Raw genomic sequence first — 23,497 nt, forward strand, 5'->3', positions numbered from 1 at the left:
CTACATGGCAGGGTGGGTGCCCTCAGCATCGCGGTGCGTACGATCGTTCCCGACGCAATTTTCTTCACCGCGCTTACGTCGCACGAAGTTTCTTTCTTCAAAGAAAATTCCTCGCAGGCATCCGTAATTGTTCTTGACATTCGTCGTAGATTAACCTCTGTGACCGAAGTTACATTTTTATTGCGGACTCGACTAATTTAGCCGACGTATTTCCCTACCTTGAGTACGACGACTCACCTGCTTGTACTTTTCTCTTTACCTTCTATGCTATGTTTACTCGAGATGAAAATTTAATTTCTCCGTCCTCCATTCTACACCGGCCTCGTTAAAATTTACATTCAGTTCCTTTGTCTCTTTGGTGGTTATATACTTTGTTCAAAGGAAAAAAGCAAAACGACCGTACAAAGTGAAAAAAGGACGTAAGAAAAAAAATATAAAATAAAATCCCAAAAGGCGAGAACAAATAATATCCACCTGCAAAATCTTGTCTCTCCCACATCGCGCTCCCAGCTTTTCGTGCTAAAATTTTCTCTCTCTCTCTCTCTCTCTCTCTCTCTTTCCCCCCTCCCTCTTCCTTCGTTGTATACGTGTATTCCTCTTATACTCTCCTCTTTCCTTCGCATTGAATCGCGCAGCTGAATAGCTTCCGCTTGAAAAGTCTTGTTTCTCGTCGCGTTGCGACTAGAGGGGAATATTTGTAGCTTACAGCCCACGGTTATGTGCTTATACTAGACTCGGCTCAGACGTCTGTAGATTCTCAAAAAGAATAGGTAGGTACCGGGTACACATGTACGAAGCTTGGCAAGAAACGAGTGCAGGGATTTTATGCATGAATTTCTTCGGTGTTGTAAAATTTTTCCCTTTTTTTCTTTCTACCCCTATCTGTTAACAATTGGGGCGGGGTGGAAGAAGCTCTGCACTTCTGCCATAGGCAAACTGACGACGCAAGTAGGTCACTCGTTCTAAATTTTATTTCATGTTTTCCCCCATCCACTCCCGCAGGACAATTGCCAAGTATAAATAATTAAAGGTTGTTTAATCGAGGTCGAGACCTGCAGTGTTCCCCCCACCCTTCACTTTGTCATTTTTAACGACGCGTCGTTCACGTATACATGCAGGCGGACTTTTACCTTTTGTAAAAAAAATCTTTCTCTCTCTCTTTCTCTCTCTCTCGCTCTATTCGTGATATTGAAACAAGAATACGCGTGTGTTTCTCGTCGTTTTGTGTTGGTGCCCTAATTACGCGAACCTCCGGTAAAGTCTGGATCGATTTTCTTCAGCCTAGAGTTGCACGAGCCAGCTGGAAACTGCATGAGGTAGGTAGCAGTGAGGTATCAAACAGCTTACATGGTTGTCGGCAATTATTTTCAGGTTCGTTTTATATATATATATATATATCATTGTACGCGATAAGGATTTGCTGGGAAGATTTTCCAGCAAATACCACGTGTGTCGCGATATTTCGTTCGCGTTACAGTTTTTGGCACGAGTATGATATTGGTTGGCTCAAACTGAAAATTAATGCGAGACCCTGACGGACGAAAAGAGAGCGAGGCTTACGCTCGTCTCTGGAACTTTCACGGAAAAAATATCAACTTGAAGGGGGCTCGAAGTTCTCTTGCGGATATTTTGTTTATCCTTTATTCTATCTTTTCCAACTCGATGCCGACCATTCCATTCCTTTCGTTACCCTCTTTTTCTTCTTCTTCTTCTTCTTCTTCTTCTTCATGTTCCAAATTCTTCGTTCTTTTTTTTCTTTCCTCGCGAAACGTCGTTCGTAAGTCCAACCGCGATCCCTTTTCTATACACGGAGTATTCTTTGGAATTACTTCCGAGATCTTGGGGCGACCCTAATCCTCGTGTTGATAACTTACGGTATGTGCATGCGAAACACCGTGACTTCCGCCTTCTTTTTCTTTTGTGTTTCAATCGAATTTTACCGGTTTACAATTCAGATGTTCTTCAGTCATGGCAAAACTCGTCGACAAATGACGGCTAAGCATATTAGAAATAATGTATTCCCGCGGTTATAACTTTCCTTTATTTGATTTACTTGTCGGAAGTTTTGATTCGCTGCGTGAAACCACGTTGTTACGGCACCTGGCACGGCGGAAGAGCTGTAGGATTTAATTAATCACTTGTAACGTATATATTATACGTATATGTATATGCATACGACGCGAACGAATGAATGAACGAACGAACAAACGCCGGGAACGGTTCTAATTTACAATTTGCCCGAGCTGCGGCATAAACAAAGCAACGCACGTCGCAACAACGTCAAATTACTCGCTCTTAGGAATCACCGCGATTAGCGATACCAACCGGAATAATTATCGGCCAAGGTTAGAATAAGCTTCGCTCGGGCTTGCGTTGTCAAAGCGAAATTGTATGTAATGATTATTATTAGTACCTGCAAATTGGGAAGATTACGTGAGAAATATGCGCGAAGAGATTCGTCACAGAATATTCCCTATGGTGCAGTCAAGAGAATATATTTATAATGTTTAACGTGATCTCGTAACAGAAATTTACTTCAGTTTATTTTCACAAAGTTGGCTCCCAGAGAATTTTTCCGCTTATTTCGGGAACGCTTGGTAAATTCTCTCTTACATTCTGTTACAGAAAATGATACCTGCATACCTGATCTGCACAGCGAAGACGAGGCAGTCCGTACGGTGAGTCGTACTTACGTACACGTTTGATACATCGACGTAATATTCTATTTCATTCAATTTCTCGATTTTGTTTAAACAAGTTTGCCGAGAGCGATTCATTTTCGTAATTTCTTTGCTGTTTCTCTTTATTTGTTTAAACTTTTTATTCGTTTCGCTCACCTACCGCGGTATACGTATACCCACGTGGAATACGGAACATTTGAAATCGAATCGAACCCGGGCTGGCGGTTTCATTAATGCGCGTGTATTCTCAGTCGAATATCCGCGAGTTCAAACTTTATACTCTTAGTTGCAATTTTAAAACTTTCAACCATGGCGCTGCTCGTACTCTGCCTCAGGGACTATCTCCACGGCTTTACAGGGTACTTGGATGAATACAAAGAGGGTTGGTTAGTAAATTGTACCTACGTCCTAGCCTGCGTAACTACTTCACCCTGAACCCTTAGCGGCAAACGGTTAAAAGAGTGATGAATAACTGAAGAACAGAGAATGCAATTATACGAAGAATCCCGGAAGGAAACGGTTCCATCGCACCTACCCGTTATTCACGTTCGTACTCGTTGAAGTATATTTTTTCGTCATTGCTCCTTTATTGCCTCTTTTTTCCTTCCCTCACCTCTCGAGAGTCTCGAGTCCCTTGCAGGGTGTCTCTCACCGATAAGCTGAAACCCGTGTCGCGTTTGGCGTTAGCGGAACTGCAGATTGATCTTCGTCTTGCGTTATGCCCCGGACCAGTCGGAACTCATGGAAGTGGTTGAAAAATCGAGCTTAGACCCGGTTTCCGGGTCTTAAATCTTGCGATCCTAGGCGGTTGTAGAGACGGGGATGGAAGCGTTCGTTCACAAACCACGAGAATGATACTACTTCGGAAGAATAATGATATATTATATGCTGATTTATCGCAGGGTGTGAATCTCCAGGGTCTATTATAGTTTGCGTGGATAAATCATGTGTATACCGGTGTACGTCCTTAGTTCACACCGGCTGATCGGGATAATCCTAATAATAATAACAATAACAATATACTCCGACAGCCGCAGACAGACAACAATCGTATATGGGACTCTGATGAAATTATTTAGTCGAGACAAACGTTCCGGCGTGGTTAAGGCAAGGTAATCGAGATATTGCTACGGGAATAAACCTCATGAAATAGAAAAAGGCGTCGGTCGTGAAAGGTTTCTTTTTTTTTATTTATCATTATCCTTTTATTTACAATAACAAGTTTTACGAGGCGAGAATGCAGCGTATGTTCGATGTTTACTATCAAAATGGATTATTACTTCGAGACATCGTCGTAACCTCGCGCTGACCTCACTTATCTTGGAATGAGTCTAGACAGTTCTGATTGCAGTTTTTGAAATAGAGAGAAAAAGACAAAACAAAGAAAAAGGGGGGAAAAAATGAAAAATAAAAGTAGTACTTTTCTGCCCTCCATTTAACTGACGGCTGCGTCTGCACCAAAGGGCGCTTCGGGACTCGGTTCGTTTCTACCGCAATCAGAAAATGGAGAAAAAAAAAAAAAAATGGTATCAAATAAAACGAAAATATTTTCGTGGAATGAAATGGAATATAACACGGGTGGCATTGTTTCGATCGGATTCACCTCGATTGACAACAGGTGCACTTTGTTTCATCATATTTATTCATAACATTCGGCACTCACGTACGTACAGCTTACGCATGAAAAGAGGGGCGAGGTGAAGAGACCAGCCCCAGACACGTCAGAGTTCAGGCCCTGAGGTTATTTACCCTGCACACCTTCGTCAGTCAATGTTGATTAACCCTCGTAGGCGGGGAGTCGTCGCGGCTCTATATTTAATTTCATCGATACGATAGAACTTCGCACCTTCTGGACGAATAATTTGTACCTATACGAGAAGGAAGCGTTTTATTCCCGGAAGTTGAGAGTCGTAGCGTTACGTGTGGTTTGTGGGAATTAAGAAGTTGGAACGAGTCAAAGGCGTCGCTTCGGAGTAATTACTCGGGAGTAAAATGAGTTGTTTTTTTTTCTTTCATTACCCCGACCACTCGGTATAAGCGCTGTCCCCGCTTTTTTCAAGATAGTTGCCTTCATTCGTATGCGCAGAGTGCGACTCGCCCTCCGGCTAACTTCACGCCGTTTGCAGGGAGAAAAATAATGTCCTACACACCCAAGTATCGTCAACTTTCTACCGGTAAGATTACCCAGCCACGTTTGGTCAACGTTTCGATGGAAAAAGTTGAGGAAACGGTTCTCATACTATCATCTTTTCCGTGTCGCGTCGAATAGAAAGTTTGAAAAAATTATCGGTATCGCCGTTGTTTGGATTTTAGTTCCCGTCTTGGTTTTATCGACGCGTCGAATTAAAGGAACGGAGCGGGTGTTCCGGATGGGGAAAAGCCGCGCGCCTTCATCTCTCCGGTAAACCCTTTCGTTTAATCATAATCAAGATATAATCGTTTCCCCAACTCGTTTCGCTGGGGCCAATAAATTCTCTCGGGGGTGTCTTAACCCTGACAGATCGCGATAAGACGGCTGTAAGGAACTCGCGGCAAGTTCTACGGCTCAATCAGTGACGCGCTAGCTTTGAGTTCGAGCTTCGATGTATAGGTAAGAAGTAGAGAGAAGCATCGAGGTGGTGAAAGATGGTTATCGCGGCTCGAGCGGAGCTCCCGAAGTGATTAAACTCTAAGCTCTAGGCTCTAGGCCTACCATCCTTCCGAGCGATTCACCTTCCTTCCAATAACCAAATTTTCACGAGGATTCATCGTATCGTTCGTATAATTTTTCCGTCATTCCGTCTAACCGGATGGAAATTCTAGCGCGCCGTATCCGTCGGCTTCCTCGCGAGATGATAAAAAGAACGAAAAAAAAAAAAAAAAAAAATAATGAGGCGACTGAGGGGAGCGAGCTCGTACACCTGGGATTTCTAGGCGAGAGATGCTTTTCGCGGCAGACAATATGATACGGCATGGATCTCTCTCGGAATAGATCTTCAGGGGTTAGCGACGTCACGGGGATCGCAGATTGCCTTGAGTCTTGTAAGCTACCCTTTCCGAGAAACAGGGACCGAGGAAAAAATGGAGGGAGCCAGGCGGGCGAGTGTCTATGGCCAACCTCGAATTCCACCCCTAACTGGCGTATGGGTCAGGCGTATAGCCCACCAGATTACGACGGGTGGGCCTTTTAACCCAGCCAGCTTTTCCGAGCTCACCAATTTTTTAGAGAGTCTCGTCAAGTCCAACTTCAACGCGTTCCGCAATAGTCATTGTTGCGGCTGGTTAATGCGTCACCGCTCATTTTCAACCCAATTTTACGCACACAAATATTTTTTTCTTTACGATCTCGGGGTTTTTAACGTTCTTTAATAAATCTCTTCATTTTGGTGAAACTTCGTTGCAGTGAGTTGCGACAGCAGTCAAAAATCGATCGGAAAATGTTTTACAACCCGCAGGCAGAGGGTGTCAAAATTTATGCAACGAGTTTAACGAAAATTCAGCCGGGTTGACACAGTCGACGAATAATGCGTGTGGGAAAAAATACAAGACGCGCGATTATCCGTAGTTGTATAAAATTTTGTCGGTGACCTTGAAATATTATCAATTATTCTTATTGGTGAAATTAGTAATTTTCAAGAGTCACAATTCAGTCACCTCTGTATTTTCACAAACTTTATTCAACGATTACTGCTGTCAGTGAGGAGTTATAATATCGAATATTAGAATTCACTTCGCTCAGACTCAGAATTGAAGAAGCACGGTTGACCTGGATCGAATGATCGAGAGCTTGTTTGTTACTCCTAGGTAACTATGTTGGAACTCGGAGAAAACTCGGTGAAGGATGGAAAATTTGCTTATCTTCGTACTTGGAAATAGAAGAAAGTAATGAAATTTTTAGTTGTGAGAACCCGCGTGACTTATTAGGATCAATCCATCGAGAATTGATGTAAGGAAAAAAGATTTCGCATTCATTTCGAATGGTTTAAAATTGTATAATTTCTCGATTCGTCCGGATATAGATGGATGCTGAAATATTTCAATATTTGTCGAGATCAGAAATGCGAATGACGTCGAATCGTCGACGCTTCGACCCTTGACGGATGGCGGTGATCAGTGATCGGAATTTGGAAAGTAAAACTGCCGATGATTCTTCATCTCCGTGAAAAGAAACGGAGGACGGATCTTTGAATAGATGAATCTGAAATTAGCCGATACCTGGAACGGTAATAAAACTCTGCATCCGGATGACTGAGCAAAGTATATACGTCGTACCCTTACCCGTAGTTATATCCGGGTGAATTGGCATTACGTTTTCAATCACGTCCGACTGGACGTCTTTTTCTTCACCGTAAAGCCCGAGCCTCGGGAGTGTCGCCAGTGCGTTCCAAGTAGAATATTGAGAGCGGATTACGAGGATCCAGAGGGAACGGATGAGAGTCGGGAAAAGGAGGAGAGCAAGACAAGAGGAGAAAAAGAGAATCGGGGGTGGAGGGAGGTGGTCCCAAGGCAATTCTCCTACTTAAGACGTGACGATGTTATCACGGCGAGAAATTTAATTCCGAGTTATACCGCTCGATGCACTTCTCGGATACGGGGCAGGGCGCAGTTTGCTCGAAATTGTTCCCAGGTCCTACAGGAGTACGTCTGACGATATGCCGGTCAACACTCCCAGCCGAACCCCGAAACCCCTCGTTTTTTACCCCCGTCTCAATTTCGAACAAATACTCTGCCCGGCTGCTTTCATCTATCGTGTTGTAACAACGCAATTCCGGTTCATTCCGCAACTTTTCCTGCAGTATTCTCCATATGATTTGTGTTCAGAACGGGATATTAGAAATGTAAACATTATATGTTTCAACAAAAACCGATAGGTTTTATGACAGAATGGAATATGGTCGGACTACGCGCAGACACCTATCCTGTCTGTAAAAAGCGATAGCGTTGTTTTCCATTTTATTGCCGAGGGAGTGCGGGATAAACATTCCAGGTTATTTGACGGTAATGGACGATACCCTGTGGATTACAAACAGTGTCTGACTAACAGTTGAGGTTCTCTCCCCTCGTCTTTTTCAGCTTCCACTTGTAGCAAATCAGCCATCCAGTCAGTCAGTCAGTCTACCTTTCGATACGTGTTTTAGTTCATTCACCGATCTGCGCCGCGTGGAATCATTCCATCCGAGCCTCGATATTCTCACTCATTGTGTAGTGTTTCCGATACGGTTTCCCTGTCAGGTATACGCACTCGCTATATAATTCCCCCCTCGACTATTCTTCTTTTCCGTTATGCAATAATGCGAGGTATACATTTGCGATATTTGTCACATATCACGCGTGAGGTTAAAAGTTAATAACTCTGCGTTAAACTTGCTGATTGAATATCGATCTTCAAATTGTGGGACGGTCGTAGCTGGAGGTCGGGGGTTTGCGGTAAAGTTCCATTTCGAATCGAGAAAAGAATCTTGACGGATGGCGGGATCCGTCTGGCCGTCTCTCCTTCTCATGCTTCGGGTCCTTGGGGAAATTTTTGTCCTTGCCGTTCGAATCATTTTGTTGTTTTTTCTTTTCTTTTCGCGGTATGGAGTCAGGTGGGTCGGGCACACATGTTGTTGTTTGATTCTGATCTTTACCACAGTGCGTTGCGCATTTCCCAATGCTCCTGGAATCCAACATTTCGTATCTAAGTTGAGCAACAGCTCGTAGCTCGGACATTCATGTGTTCATGTAAAAATACGAATATGCATATTTATTATTGTTATGACTTTTTTTTCCAGCTTTTTACCTTTTGCCGTTACTTTAAATTGAGGGACCATTCAATTGGAAATCATTAACCACTCCCGAGTGATTTTCAATGTCAAAGGATAGCTTGAATTCAACTGATTTCCAACTAATTGCTTAAGTAAATCGCCCCTCGCTTTCGCCCAACCGTATCGGACACTTACGGTTCAATTTGAAGAATACGAAAAGACGATGATCGAAGTTCGGGTGGTGGTACCTAATAAACTAAGACATCGAATTTGCGGAAAAAAAATTATTGATATCGTAAAAAAGGTCCTCGTCGCTGTCGGCCTCGGGAGGGTTGGAGAATTTATTTCTATTTTCTCAAGTTCATAAGGGCGGAAAAAAAACACTAGCCGGTGCTTATCGCACCCGGGAGGGGAAACTGCTGGCTTTAGAAACAGGCAGGCTGGCTCATCCGCATCCATAACCGAGAGAAATACCGTCGTTCTGGTTTAATGTATATGCACTCTGTAATCCCGCGGAGGGAAATGGAACCGCGGTGATTTTCGGGAGTATCGTTCTGTATTCGAAAAAATTTTCCTCCCATGTATCGAAACCATGAGAACAAACAAAGGTTTTTGCTTCGATCGTTTAAAAACAAGTTACAGGAAAAATTGAGGAGTTTTTAGTTTCGAATGTCTGGGATCATCGATGATATTGAACGAAGGTCACGAGTGTTTCGAAACGAAAATGACAATTCGATACTTCACTTTTACCGCAACATTCGTTGACATTGGATCTCTATGATTTATCTTATCCTTGTTTCGTTTTACCGCGTATAAATCACACAGCCTGCGGTTTTTGATTTCGGTTTTCTTCAACTCACGGAATCGGAATACCGCAAAACCGGTATAAATAGTATTCGTGGCTTAGCATTCTTGAAAAGGCCAGTGAAGTCAATTTCGACACTGTGATATAAAAAAAAAGGAGAAGAACAAAAAAAAAAAAAAAAACACGAGGTCATAAAGGAAAAAAAAAAATCTTGTCGAAAAAGAGAACAAACGGACTCGTGAAAGCCGAGCAGGCTATACGACGATGTAACGTAATTCGAGTCGAGTGAAAATATCCGCAGCGACAGCCGGGCTGACCAACGTCAGCCAGTCGGGAGTCCGCCTCCTCCGTCGTCGTCTCCGTCGGGTCCATCCTCCCTGCCATTCTCTCTATCGCTCCTCCGGCTGGGTGCCGGGTGGCTCGACCCGCGGAGGTCTCCGGCAGGTAGGCGAGGATCGATAACTCGACGCCGACCCAGCCGAACCCGAGAAGTTGGCCCTGGAAATGCCGTCGTTCTGTATTTGCGGTTCTCCGTCCGTCCGTCGAGGCGAGGCGGGAAAAATATTGATTTAAAGCAATATTACACTCGCCGTTCGATTGGCCGGTGAGTTGCAGGTGAGCCGAAGTCTCGGTGAAAATTACACATTGCAATAGAAACGACTTTTCGAATACAGTTCTTACCTCGTCTCGTTCCCGCTTATTCTTCACCTCTCGGTTTTTATACCCGTCACGCAGAGACGAGCGCGTTTTATGCCTCGTTTTACCAAGCTTCGGCTGTAAGGCTTGCTCATTAGGGGAGCGGATCACCGAAAGACTATGGTGGACCTGCGGCTCGAGCTGAGCTGCCTAACCGAGACCCTCGCTCCAGGTTTAAACAAATAGCCTCCTCGTTCCTCCGCGAGTTGTCGCTGGATCGATCACAGCACCATTACCGGATTTCGGGGCTGCGTTTCGTTCCAGCTCTCCGCGATGCGTGGAACAAATGGTTACGAATAACCTCTCCGCGTTCTCTTGCTGGTAAAACGAACCTCTCTTGACAAGAAGCGTTGCGGAGAAATATCTGTGCTCCGTTTTTGTACGCTGAGTGAAAGAATTCCGATAGATATTAATGACACGGAGGCAAAGCTCGTGTCATTGATCACGGTGCGCACCTATCTGTAACCGTGCCTACCCGAAACGCCCCTCGAATTGAATTCAGCTAATGATAAGCTGAAATGAGCATTGATTTAAAAACCGTTTGTCAAGCGCAGACAATGTGCAGTGCATGGCAATTGACCATTGTTCAGAGAATAAAAGGCGTCTGATTGTCGAGTTTATCAAATTTTCGAACAGCCGGAGAGTTCGGAAGCGTTACCCGTCCATGATCGAACGAACGTACGACGATTCGTAACAGTCGGTATAAATCAGTTATGCTTCCGCAGCTACCGTCTCCGCCGGTTCGAAAAATGTAGGTCACAAAACTGAAACTTGGCATGATAGTTAGTTTTATCAGAAGCGGGAGGAACGAGAGAACGGGGAAAAGATAATTTCGCGTCGAACGAGCTAATCGTAAATTTAACAGAAGCGAATCGCGCATTCTCGTTTCGGATATTTACTTATTTTCGTTGGATAACAGATTCATGCAATTTTCGCCGTCATGGTCCAGGGCGATAAGTGATTCTTTGCAGCTGTTGTACCCGGGAAAGCGCCAATCAGGTACATCGAATATACGCGTGATCAAAGGAGAATTCGAAATAACAAATACGTATTGTCAGGAGTTTGTTCTTTTTTTTTTTGTGAAAATGAAAACACTTGGAGCAATTCGAGTTTGAGGGCTTTATTATTTATAGTTTCAAGAACATTTTAGAATTTTTTTTATTGAAATTAATAACAATATGGCGGCATAGCGCATATAAGTATGAAATTATCATTACGCACGTAAAATTAGCTGTAGGTTCATGCCTAACTTTTGTGGAGAATCTGACAAATTTACGCGTTGTCGTTAATAAGAATTTTTAGGTGTCACTATTCCTTACTTTGTAGGTTTGTAGGTACTGCTGAGCCTAAAACGCTATGTGGGCGCATTTCTGATCTCCTTTCGATAGGTATGATTGATGTTTCTCACTCTTCCTCTGTCGACGTCTCGTCTCCACGAAGCTCGAACGAGTTTTTAACAATTGCACAGCGTGTCTCTTGAATCATGAATGCTTACGTCTGGTAGGCCGGAGGAAATTCGGTGAATTCTTACTTCGGAACCGTCTTTGGACCAGTTGAAAAGTTTTCCACATGTTTGGCTTACAACGAGAAACTGCAGACAAAAGTTGACCTCATTTTTTTGTTTAACTCAACCTACATTTGGTCAGGAATTTCTTGGTGCAGAAAAATTCTACCTACTTTTGTTTATTCGTGCACTTTTTGTTTTTATTACAGTTCCCTTGTGATCTGTACTGCAATTTAAAGAAATCCGGTCAAAATACTTTTCCAAGATGTTTTTCATATTTACTGCGGTCGAAGTGAAAACTTGGAATCCGTTTTACGCACCCACGTGTTCGCCTCAATTCTCTGTGTAGGTATAATACCTACCTAGCCTACTTGTATGAACTACGACGAATCGTTGTTTCCTCGATTGCTTTATGCGACGCAAGATTTTGTACCATTTGTCGGACGGTTTGCATTTCTCGATAAAAGTTTCAACCCCTCAATATCAGGAAGGACAGATTCTCTCTTGCCTAAAATTAACGGAAGTCGCTATTCGAACATCGTGCTTCGTTCGGCTCTGTCTTCCTCCGTCCTTGATCCCTCCCCCTAGCGTTTCCTTCCATGAAGAGGAGAGACGAGTAAAATTGGAAATACTCTGACAGTATGTGCTCTCGTACTGCAAGCAAATACTCGTGATGCACAAGTTTCGTCAGTTAAGAAGTTTTTAACTTTACATCCTATAATCATTTTCCTACACCTCTTTGCATTGGAAACAAAGTGACTCACCCATCGCGGCCACCTACTTTTCGTCACGTTATGGGAAAAGTGTGTGTCGCCGTACGTGAGACAAGAGTATATAAGTTGGACCGTCGATTCGATACTTTCTACTTTTATTTTATCGAGATGATTTTGCTCAAACTAGAAGACTCTATACACACGCTCCAAAGTTAACGCGATAACCTCAGCTTTACGAACGGTGGCGACGAGACTCGATAATAGTGGTCAGGATAATGTGGTAAAAATGGAAATTGTCAGCTTCGTTGTTCGCACGACGTTCACCACAAGCGCGTAACGAATCGATAAAATCCGAGAAGATTTTGTTCACGATCGCAGATTACATTATTTAGGGGAAACCGACGAAGAACAGCATCCGAGTTGCGTATGGAGAATCGCGTACTTGAAAAGCACTGGATCAGCGGTACACATCTGTTGTTCTCGTCTATTCTAGAGCTGAAAATTGGCGTTAAACTCATGAGGCAAATTAAACAGGGATATCGTTCGTCGTTAAAACTTTCAACGTCCAATCTTGCGAGAGAAGTTTACTCACGCTTTTCGCCTACATTGTTCCGAGTATAATACGAGGTAAGGCGTGCCTACGCCTATGTCTATACCGCAAAGCCTGGTATCACGGTCTGTGCTGAACCGCGATATTCCGGCGTGAGTACAGTGCTTTCCGAGACAATGACGTCAGCAATTTGTTGTCCAGCTAACTAAGAGCCAGTCGGCTCCGCTCCCCTAAAATCTCCCAGCACATACCCCCTCGTCGTCGGTCATTGCCGCGGCGTTTTTTCTCCGACGTTTCGAGTAAACCAGGCCTGAAAAGAAAGGTGACCGACTGTGTAACGGCAAGAGTCGACGAGGTGCGATATTATCACTATTTTTCAAACCAGGCGTCGTCTGGAATTCCATAAGAAAGGATAGAGCTGTCGTTGGTCTTAGTGATGGACGTACGCTGTGCGGCAGTGTAACGAATCGTTACTCTATTCGGGGTAATCGGTTCGCGTGACGTGCGTCTTCACTTACGAGACAGTGATTTATCGGGGTATCTGCACGATTTCGTTCGGAACTGATTATATTTCGGCCGATTTGAATCCGTTTAGGTGTTGCTTTAAGGAGTTTGGGGAACGAAGGGAAGTAGAGGGGAGAGGAAAGGTTGAAAGAAAGAGAAAAACGATTTTAGGAACGTGGAGGGAAAATAAAGAAAGAGTAAAACACGTACTTGATCTCCAATAACGTCTGCATGCAGGGGAAGTTGATGTATTGCATTACTTGGGGGGAAAAAGATTTTTGCTACGCGGGTCACTCGTACTAATGTAACAATATCAAGGCTACCGCACGCCAACAGAGCGGACAACGTGATTATGTCAGATGCTCAGTCTCGGTTAAACAAGAAAAGGTATATTAAGTATATCATTACTCGATCCCGAATTCGTCGAAAACTTTGAATTTTCTCTGTCGTGCGTCAGGAATCTTAATCGGCGTCTTGTTCTACACGTTGACACTTTACCCGCTTTATCCACTTTACCCACTTTACCTTCCACTGTCATCCGACGCCGAGGCAATTTGCTGTATCTACATTTATCGGTTCGTTATCCTTTGAGCAACCGGAGTAATGAAAGTAACTCAGTCCCGAGCGTAGTGTTGGATCGCAAGAGCCACGATCCATTTTGTCGCGAGACGGCGAAAGTGAAACGACACTGACCGATACCGCTTCTGCCGTTTTCTCTGATACTGTGAAAGGATCGACTCTACATTCGTGTTCCTCTGCGATCTGGAAGGGGTGTCGGAAAATCAACATCACAGTACGTGAATGTGAAATGAGTTCCGCGTTGAGGTCGACCTCCTGCCCTTTTACTACTTGTACTTTCTCATGCCAGTGAACGGTGGAAAAGCTCCGCGAAAGAGGTGGAAGTGAAAAGCTGTTCTGGAAAATCAGGATATTACAATTTGCGGGGGAGGTGAGAGGCCATCGAATTTAACGATGCGGAATATCCTTATTGCCACGCCATAAGTTCGCCAATGTGTGTATATCAAAACAAGGCTCGGATCGTATAATATTCTACTTCACCGTTTCCTGGGTCAGCTGCTGTACTGCATGTCCGTTCAAAATTCCGAGAGATGGAAGTGATGATTGTTGGAAACAAAAAAAAAAAAAAACTTAAGTTGAGTCAATGTCAGTCGAAGAGATCATCGTTGGGCTTCTGCCGATGCGAGCTTTTTTTTTCTTCGACTCGGCGGCAAATTCTCGTCTAGCCGCGTTTGGCTCGTCCTGACAGCGAACGTCGAGCTCTCGCAATTTCGACGTCGACAGACAATGAACGCGCTCGCCTCTGAAATAGCCACCTTCATTTTAGGTGATTCCGCGCAACGACCAGGCGGCCCTTAAGGTCGTCAAGAACGAACTCTGACCCCGGCTTTATAGTCACCCTCGAATCGTGCCTGAGACTATCACGTAACACTTGCGATTGAGGATGGACGTGAGGGTGCCGGGAACTCGAATACGGTGATCAGTCTTGGTTGTCTTCGCTAAACAATCCGCGGGTTTTCTGTTGATATATAATCTCCATATCCGCAGACTTCGTAGCCGTAACAAAAGCTGCCGGATATTGCAGTGCGGGGAAAACACGCACAGCGGGATATTTTGCCCTCGTTCCTTTAAACGAGTAGAACTTTTCTTTCACCTCGACTTCTCTCAAAACGTTTTTTCCCGTCTTAATCATCGCGTGTAAATATTTGCCGCCATCTTGCGGTCGTACCGCTGTTTTCATCTCTCGAAACGAACGTGGCCGCGACACGTATCGCCGTTCCATCATTCTTCCTCCGATATTGTAACTCCTCTGCATTATTCACCGAGGACCGTGCGTGGTGCCTGCTGAACGCATCATTTCGTATCGTATGGTCGAAACTGATTGCCCCAGTGGGCGACGAATAATGCTACAATCTGTAACCATTACGGGTTCGCTACTTATGTATCTACATTTCCATCTGCGGTCGATCGAAAGTGAAAGTTTAGTCAGTAACGATTGAAACCGCGACGACTGGACTGCAAATTAATTCGATTGCGTTGCCAGCCTTCTTGGGAGTGGAGAGAATGATATTGAAAAAGTAATAATAAACCTGACGTGTGGCATCATAGCCGTGAATGCAACGCACGGTCTCGCACGCGTACCGATCCGAAAACCAGGCCTTAACGTTCAGCAAAATGAATTCCGAGTTCAACGTATATTACTCGTACAACGCATGCCTACGCGACAGAGTGAACTCTGTCGTCCGATTCTTCAGAGCTGAATTTCACATCTTCCGATACGATACGTGCCATTGGTTAATTGACATACTCGTTCTTACGGAGACGTCCAAATACGGTAATCGTGGTAATGAATTGCTGCGCATTTCAAACAAGACATTGCCCAATGACTCGATTCGACGCCACTCTACCCCTGCACGTGCAGACTCGGTACATTGTTAGTGCCAACGACTTGGCCGCCTTGGATAGGATAGGCTCCTCAAGATAATCACCAAACGCCTGATTTACGATCATTCAAATTCTCTTAATCACAGGTAAATGCCAAACTGTACCTGCTGAAACGATGGTATACGCAATGGTAAGCTAATATTGAGCGACGACGAATTGCTCTGTCCTCCTTCAACTTTTTACGAATAATAATCCGAAATCCATCTACCATCGATTCTGCACAGATGCATAATTAATTCAATTTATTTACCGGCAGATACAATATTGTATTACACATTTTCTGTAGATATCCTACGTAATTTGAACTCTCGAATTGTACCTTGATTTCTTCGGAACCCTTATTCGAATCCGTCGAAGTTTCACTTCTTAGTGATATTTAATATCGAATTAAAATTCGATCAAGTCTTCTCAGTATCGCTTGATGACGCTCAATTTCCTCAGTTATAAAAGCTAAAAAATGTAAAGATTTTTTTTTAGATTTATACACGTTGTCGTTATCGCACCAAGTTTTACTAAATGTTTCACGAAAACGATGTTTGTTTCATCGCGATTAATTGGATACAAAATTTATTAGGGAACGATTTGACAGGCTTGTACAATAGATCCGTTTTGGTATGATTATAATTTTTCAAACTCAACGATGTAGATAAACTATCATCACTGAAACGATTCGTCATTGCAGAATTCTGGAAAAAAGGTGCGGTCTTGATAATACTAGTTTGTAAAACTACCTTTCTCCGACCACGTGGCTAAAACTGAACGCTATCTGTTTCTATTTCTGCCGACGGCTGGACAAGCCAAGTTCTTGTGAAAAAGGTCAAGCAGCGAACGAATTCGAGACAGCAGGAAGCGATTCTGATAATGTATTACGGCCTATCTCTAATCCTGAAGACATTTATCGAGTCTGCCCATCCGGGAAATGATCTTCAGGTCGCTGATAACTTTGATGTAATTGAAGGCCACCCATTCATATTGCGTCCGAACGGTTGAAATTCGGTTTCTCGTTCCTAACGGGCACTATTCTCAACATTATTCTGGAAAGTTTCAATAAAATCTGTCAAGTATTGGCATGAAAGCTTACAAAAACCGCTCCCAATCATTCTTGTCGAACGAGCAGTGTTTCTTAGACATTTCTCGTACATTCCTCCAAGTCGTACTGCTGTATCATTACGCAATTCGTTAGACATTTCCGGAATGATCGCCACAACGTTTCAGCGAGCATTAATACAATCCCCGTGCGGAAACATACAAGTCCAATAAATCGCTACCAAGTTCAAGCCTACCTCCGTTATTCTCCATTGTGATCGTAAGGTTACGACTGTGCTGAAGTATGAATAGGCGCGAGTATCCGGTCACTGCATATTACAATCCATAGTTACGGGCATACGATGCTCGATGCAGTCGGTGCAGCACTAGCGTGGCGGAAGTCGCATGTTGAAACGTTACTGGAAACTGGCTCTCTGGAATTATTCTCCCAAGCGTACCTACGTCGAACGCTTCATTGCGATAGCAAAGAAATTGGAGAGAGTTGTGCACTCAAAGACCTTAAAACGTAACCCAGTCCGTACCAATCGAATAATTAGTAAGCGAAAAGATAAGGCCCCCTTCCCTATTCCGCTTTCCTCTGCTCCTTTGACATCCCGTTGGGATCGGGTTTACTTGATGTAGGCTACACCTCGCGATGTCACCGTACCGGATATTGAAAGTTATCGATTCGTTGACGGCGACATTAATTAATTCACGCAGTTTTTATCGGTCTTTGGTGATTATATACCCTCAGATTTTCTCGGATATATTCCCAAGTAATGAACTCGTTTCCATGGCGTTACATTGGGCTGTTGCGGCTTTTTTTATCGTTCTTCTTGGATGTCGACTGTGCAAGACTTTAGATCACCGATCGTAATCCGCAGCCTACCGGTACCGTCACCGGGTTAATTCAGTTTCTAAATGCTTACAATTCTGCGTGGATGAATATATGCGATCGTGACCTCTCGATGAGCAAAGAGAGAGGGGAGAATCCCGGGAGGATTCTGGAGACGTAAGTTTTACGGGGGCTGTCAGGAATGTGCCAAAGCACGAGACTCCGCTCGGTCTCCCATTGCGGTATTTCATCGCTAGTTTGGCTCAACACCGGGATAACACGGCGCACATTTTATTTCTTACCCCGCAGACATCTGGGAGAAACTGCCGCTGTAGCACGAAACGAAATAACTTTGCCCAAGAGATAATCATAAATAAGCCATTCTTTCAAGGTGTCATCCCCTTGTTCTCCGCTTGTTCTCAGTTCTCGCGTCTCTCAGTCATTCGACGACTAAGCTTTCGGGAGCTGAATAACAATAATGATATTCTGATTGCAGACTGTACGTAATGTCCTCAATTACATACTTCTGCTGCCACAAAGCGACAGTAACGACATATCGATCCAATGTAATGGATAATAATTGCTGCAATTACTCGTTTCGCATGCTTCAAAATGCCCTTGTCGCAGTATCGTGTTCGAAGCGCATGATGAATCAAAATTCTGCCATCGATCTGAAAGGGTTATGGCTAGTGGACAGGAAATTCATCGTCCAACAAGTCGAAGATCATCCGTCTGGCTGTGTAAAGGAAGAAAAAAACAAATTTATATTCGCGTAAAGTTGTCGTTTTCGGTGAAAAGTAATATGTCCCAACGAAACTGGAAAGTCAATTTCCTACTCCGGTATGACTAATTTTCGTCACAACTTTTCCTCCCTTTCTCGCTTGCGTTATTCCGAAAGAATATAAAAATTCCACAACCATCGTCGACTGATCGCAGATTCATTCGCCTGTAGGCTGGCATCGCTCGTAAACTATTCTCAGCACGGTAACGTGGTTATCTGCCGTCTCCACAGTTTGTTCCTAGCGTATATCGAACTATCTCTCTGTCTCTCTCTCTGGCGGGGGTCCAAATAGTCGAGATAATTGAGTGAAATTGGTGAGCAAAGTTTCGCCATGCTCGCGTAAACTGAATCCTAAGAAGTAAACCGGTTGGGCTGATCGATATTTGGATATTGGTTGGTGTAAATAAACTTGGGTGGACCAGCGGAAACCCCGTGGAACTACGTATAACACAACCCAGGCTGACCTAAGCGTAACCTGGGCACCGGGTTTCCGTAACTCTCGGTATGGTTCCTTCCACCTGATTCCGACAACTTCGAAACGGCGAACGGTCAGCCTGTCCCATATGGCTACGCCAATTTATACAGGGTGCGGGACCAACGATCCGTGTTCCGATGGATAGATCACGGATGACGAATGAGAGATAGCCAAGTTATACGAAACTGAAGGGTTGCGTAGAGATTCACAAGCTGTGCGCAAAAAAGAACGGAAGCTCTTCATCTTTTCTTCTTGGTGCTTTTTCGTCCCTCGAAAATAACGGCTTTGACAACGGAAGAAATGCTTTGCAAAAAACATTGCAGGGTAAAGCTACTTTTCACCGGCTACCGGCTCTGCGACGACTCTTTTTTACACACATTGTAATCCTACTGTAGTTGGCGTTGAAGCTGCTGCCTTGAGGGGAAGGCAGAAAATATTTTGAATAATGATGTTTTCGTTCTTCAACTCCGCGATGCCGTGAATTGCCAAATTATCAGACGACGCGCACCGTTCCGCTGTTCGCATATCTTCAAATATCGTTTACCTAATCGATTGGCCCGCGTTACTGAGGAATTATCGATTATCTCAACAAGGGGATTAGTTTAGGAGCTGTGCCGTATGTACGCAATGAAGTCGAGGAAAAGGAATCGTCCGACCTATACTTTTTCTCGACGTTGAGAAGTCACGACATCTTCTCGTCCCTTGGCTTTTAATCCCCCTTGCCTGTTTATCCCGGACTCCAAGAGTTTAGGGAATTAAATTGAATCTCCCGCTTCTAAAAGTTTCATTTCATGTTTACTTGCTACGTAAATAACGAAGAATCGACCAAGTCGCCAATTTACGGAAGGCGTGTTACGCACCCAATTTAACGAACCTGACACTCTTATATAATCTGTTCACTGATAAACACGCGTAATTCAAAAGAAAGACGACGAAGAGGAGAATAGAGAGGCGCGGAGGAAAGGTGCGAAAGAGAATTACCAAATAAACAGGATTCCGACTGATAACTCTCGATCAAGATGGTCGTCTAGTTTCAAAGGTTTTTGGGGAATTCTTTTTTTTTTTTTTTTAGACTAACGAAAAAAAATTTGAAGTTTGCATTTCCTTTCATTTGTTTAGCTTGTAAAATAAAAACTACCAAAGCAATCATGATTATCGCAGTTCACGCGATAGGTATAGGTATAATGAAGATGCTGCAAAAATTTGAGTACGATGGGTCAAGAGCTTTTTGAGATATCATGTCTACACTTTATTTTACATACGTTCCTATCGGACAGTATGCGTTAGGTTATATTCGCTATTTCGTTTCCAAAAAATTACAAAGTTTGTGTAAATGTCAATAAATATAATGTGAAAACTATGAGTGATTTTGTTTCAACGAATTGTTTAAACAAAAAAAAAAAAAATAAATACCCGAAAACCTTTAAAAAGAGCCTTCACACCCGACGACGACCCCGGGTGTTTATCGAGTTTAACATAAAAAGTCCGCAGGACATGCCCGGCACTTTTCGACGAGGTATGGTCGCGCCGTCTCGAGATGACGACATCGCTACCAAAGACCTCGATAAAGATAGCGACAGCCGCCGGTGGTAGGGCTGATCCATGGTTCGATAAAACTAATACCCGCGTTGTATCGCAAGAAGGGCTGCTCGCGGAGCAGTACACGGGCAGGCGGGGATCGCAGGTGAGAGAGATCGATTACGACTAGCCACCCTCTCGTTATTCAGTTATATTTCTGCAAGGGCTAGCGGAGGGCTGAATCTCGCCTTTTCAGGGATTCGCGTGCCTCGAGGCTCCGGCTCCGGCGTTCAGCACGCAGGATCGGCTGGCGCGCGCGACCCTGGAGGGACTCGGCGGGGACTCGACGGGGATTCGACGGGGAGTCGGCATCAAACCGTTGCGATGCTAGTAGGCCGCTCGCTCTCAGCACGAACGAAACGACGCAACGTCAGTTAGCACGACGACGGCGATCCGATACACCCGTCGTGCCAGTTGCTCGTCGACGCAATCGCGAATGATATCTGGGATACGAGGGGGATCCCTTGGATACATACAGTGCGGACACGGTGTAACGCCGGAGTTTTCAACGCGTCGAACATCCTCGCCGAGAAGCAACAGTCCTCGAAGCAAAACGCCGGGTTACCCCAACATAGCCCTAAACGCCGCGGAGGGATATTCTTGCCGGGATTAATCCGCTGCGATTACTTGGATTACGATATATCACCTACTCACCACCTTCCTGTTCGCGGAGATAAGATTTCCCCGCTTAGTCATCTTGACAGAGGTGTGGTTTTTGTTTACGATTTTTTTTTTCGACCTATCTTTGTCTCACTCCCTCCCTCCCTCCCTCCCTCCCTCCCTCCCACCCGTCCTTCCCCGCCTACCCCGTTATATCTCTCTCTCTCTCTCACTCTCTCTCTATACGCAAAGTTGCAGTGGTGCAAGTTGTCGAGTTTCAATACGGTGTGCCGATGGTGGTAGAAGTTTGAAATAATTTCATCTCCGTAAAGTATAATATAGTGGCCGAGAAGAAGGAGGAGGGTTTACCCTTACTTTGTACAATACGTATGACGATATGATAACCGTCGACTTTTCTACAAGGAAATCAACTAGCGCGTGATTTTAACCTCTGAATTTATCGAATGCAGCGGTTCAGTGTCGAAAGAGAAATTTAATAAAGTGCGAAACTGCGAGAACGACGACGGTTGTTTATGATTTTTTTTTTTTTTTCAACTGTGTGTGCTCAATCAATCAAATGGTTTACTCAGCATAAGATATTGCCAACGAATGATTGTGGATATATCGACTTCGATCTGCCGATAAACAGTGTCGAGTAAAAGAATTCATCTTTCTCTCACCGTACACCTCGCTCTCCACGGAATATACCCAGACAGTGACGTACTTGATAGGTAAGCCAAAACGCCATTCCTCTAATTGGCCAATCCATATCCATTAAACTTCGTTCAACATCAACACTCTGGGATGCTAAATACGCCGCAGTTTTGCGACCAGTAGAATATCAACGAGGTTGATTTTTTTGAACCTGTATACAACGTCCAGACGCCAAGCTGTAGATAACGAAAGAAATGACCATTCTTCGCATCCGTTAGACTTTCATTGAAACACGTCAGTTTACGAACATCCCAGTTTAGTTTAGCCTGTTGACTTCACTTGTTGGACGGACCTTAAAATCCCGTGAGATCAAAACCACTCGAGATATTTCGAGTGGATTTGAATAATTTCCTCATTGTTTCTCGCCCGCCAGCGTTTTCCCCCTGCTGCGAAATTGCGACGAAAAAGTGAATAACGTAGAAAAAGAAATTGTAAGAATAATGACTTGAGAAAATTATTCACTCTGATAAACATAAGCGCGCATCGATAAACACTTGTAGGTTTTTTTTTTTTTTTTTTTTTTTAGCGTCACGCCTAGCTGCGAAACCGGAGTTGTTCCCCATGGCTTTAGTGATGTTTAAAATTGCACGAAAAAATTTGCTGTGTTAAATTTATAAATGAAACAATTCACGCAATGTAACTCCAGAATCGACTATTACGATTTTTTTAAATCTTTTTATCGGGTAGAGTCTAGATACTCGGACCAATGGTCGGTCGTGGTTACGAAAGGTGTTCGAATCTTTGAAAAACTAGGTCCACATACGTACCTTCAAAGATTTATTACAGCGATTCGCATGTTTTACGACGTGTCGTTCACTGAGAGATGCAAGTTGCCGGTGAAGTTTCGCGAGAAATAATTCACATGTCTATCTGAAACAAGTTTTGCAATCGAGAATTTCATTGCTCTCGCAATGGTCACCTGATCGTGCCCCGATGAATCGAAGAACGGACGACTAGACTCATCTATTAGCTGTCGTTTCGGAATACTTTTACTCGCGTAGAACAAGTTCTGATCGAGGTTCACGCCACATAATAGGCTTTTACATTCCGACATGATTATTGACAGCTAAGGTTATCGTATATATCCTGTGCATCGATTGTGTGGAAATTTACGGGTGGATTGATGATGTCAAGTCGGTTCGGTCCGCCGGTCGCAATTCGTAATCGAAACAAGTATTACACGAGCGTATTTCGACATGATTCATTCGTTGCACGATCGGTAAAACGACTCCGGCACGTAAGTCGTATAAAACTTTTAAAATCGCCGCGGCTGTGATTTCTGGCGCGGGGAAAAAAATACCGAAAGAGGAAAGGAACAAAGAACAAATCGAACGCATATGTCAATTATTCCAAACCGCTCCCGGGCAGCGCTTTGTCGGGTCAAAGGTTATCGGTCGGCGAGACTACCGCGAAGCTGACTACGTTCGATGAATTTTTCATCCGGCGTATCCGGCACAGACAGCTTCACCTACGTCGCTGCTCAGTTATCAGGCGCTACGTATGTTTGTTAATTTATCAAACTCGGATGACGGCGTAGCTATTGAAACGATGAAGTACAGGGACGCCTCGGAACGAAGTAGCAAAAAACACCCAAAGCTGCCTGGTCATTTTCACGGGAAGCGGGATGCACGGTAGGATGAAAAAGAAAAAACATTCGTGCTAAGATCAATACCACAGCTATGGACTCGGTGATGATGTATCCCTGATCAACCAACTTGGGGTGAGGGATGATGCATCAGCTCCGCGATTCTAATCATCAGCTCCCAGAGTAAACGTGCGAAGTTCTTGAGCAGCGGTAAACGAGTCGTCGATTTCTAAAAGTCTTCCTCGATTTTTCAAGTCTTTCTGA

The 23,497-nt window shown here is 44.0% G+C and overlaps 2 protein-coding genes across 6 annotated transcripts in view; both read left to right on the plus strand.

Annotated features, from left to right (window-relative positions):
* The window catches only part of LOC124297154 (neurocalcin homolog), a 109,156-nt gene that overhangs the window by 38,398 nt on the left and 47,261 nt on the right, over positions 1 to 23,497 (plus strand). The gene's annotated exons all lie outside the window — the stretch shown is intronic.
* The window catches only part of LOC124297156 (neuronal calcium sensor 2), a 97,991-nt gene that overhangs the window by 38,143 nt on the left and 36,351 nt on the right, over positions 1 to 23,497 (plus strand). Inside the window, exon 3 of one of the 4 annotated variants that reach the window (XM_046747862.1) lies at positions 2,626 to 2,678. The exons of 1 other annotated variant lie outside the window; for it this stretch is intronic. The gene's annotated coding sequence lies outside the window, so the exon portion shown is untranslated. Of the gene's footprint in view, positions 1 to 2,625; positions 2,679 to 20,634; positions 21,041 to 21,130; positions 21,666 to 23,497 lie in introns of those variants that run through there. 2 more of the 4 variants (XM_046747864.1, XM_046747861.1) reach the window with 2 other exon arrangements.

The sequence above is a fragment of the Neodiprion virginianus genome, chromosome 2, assembly GCF_021901495.1.
Source record: "Neodiprion virginianus isolate iyNeoVirg1 chromosome 2, iyNeoVirg1.1, whole genome shotgun sequence".
Taxonomy (NCBI): Eukaryota; Metazoa; Arthropoda; class Insecta; order Hymenoptera; family Diprionidae; genus Neodiprion; species Neodiprion virginianus.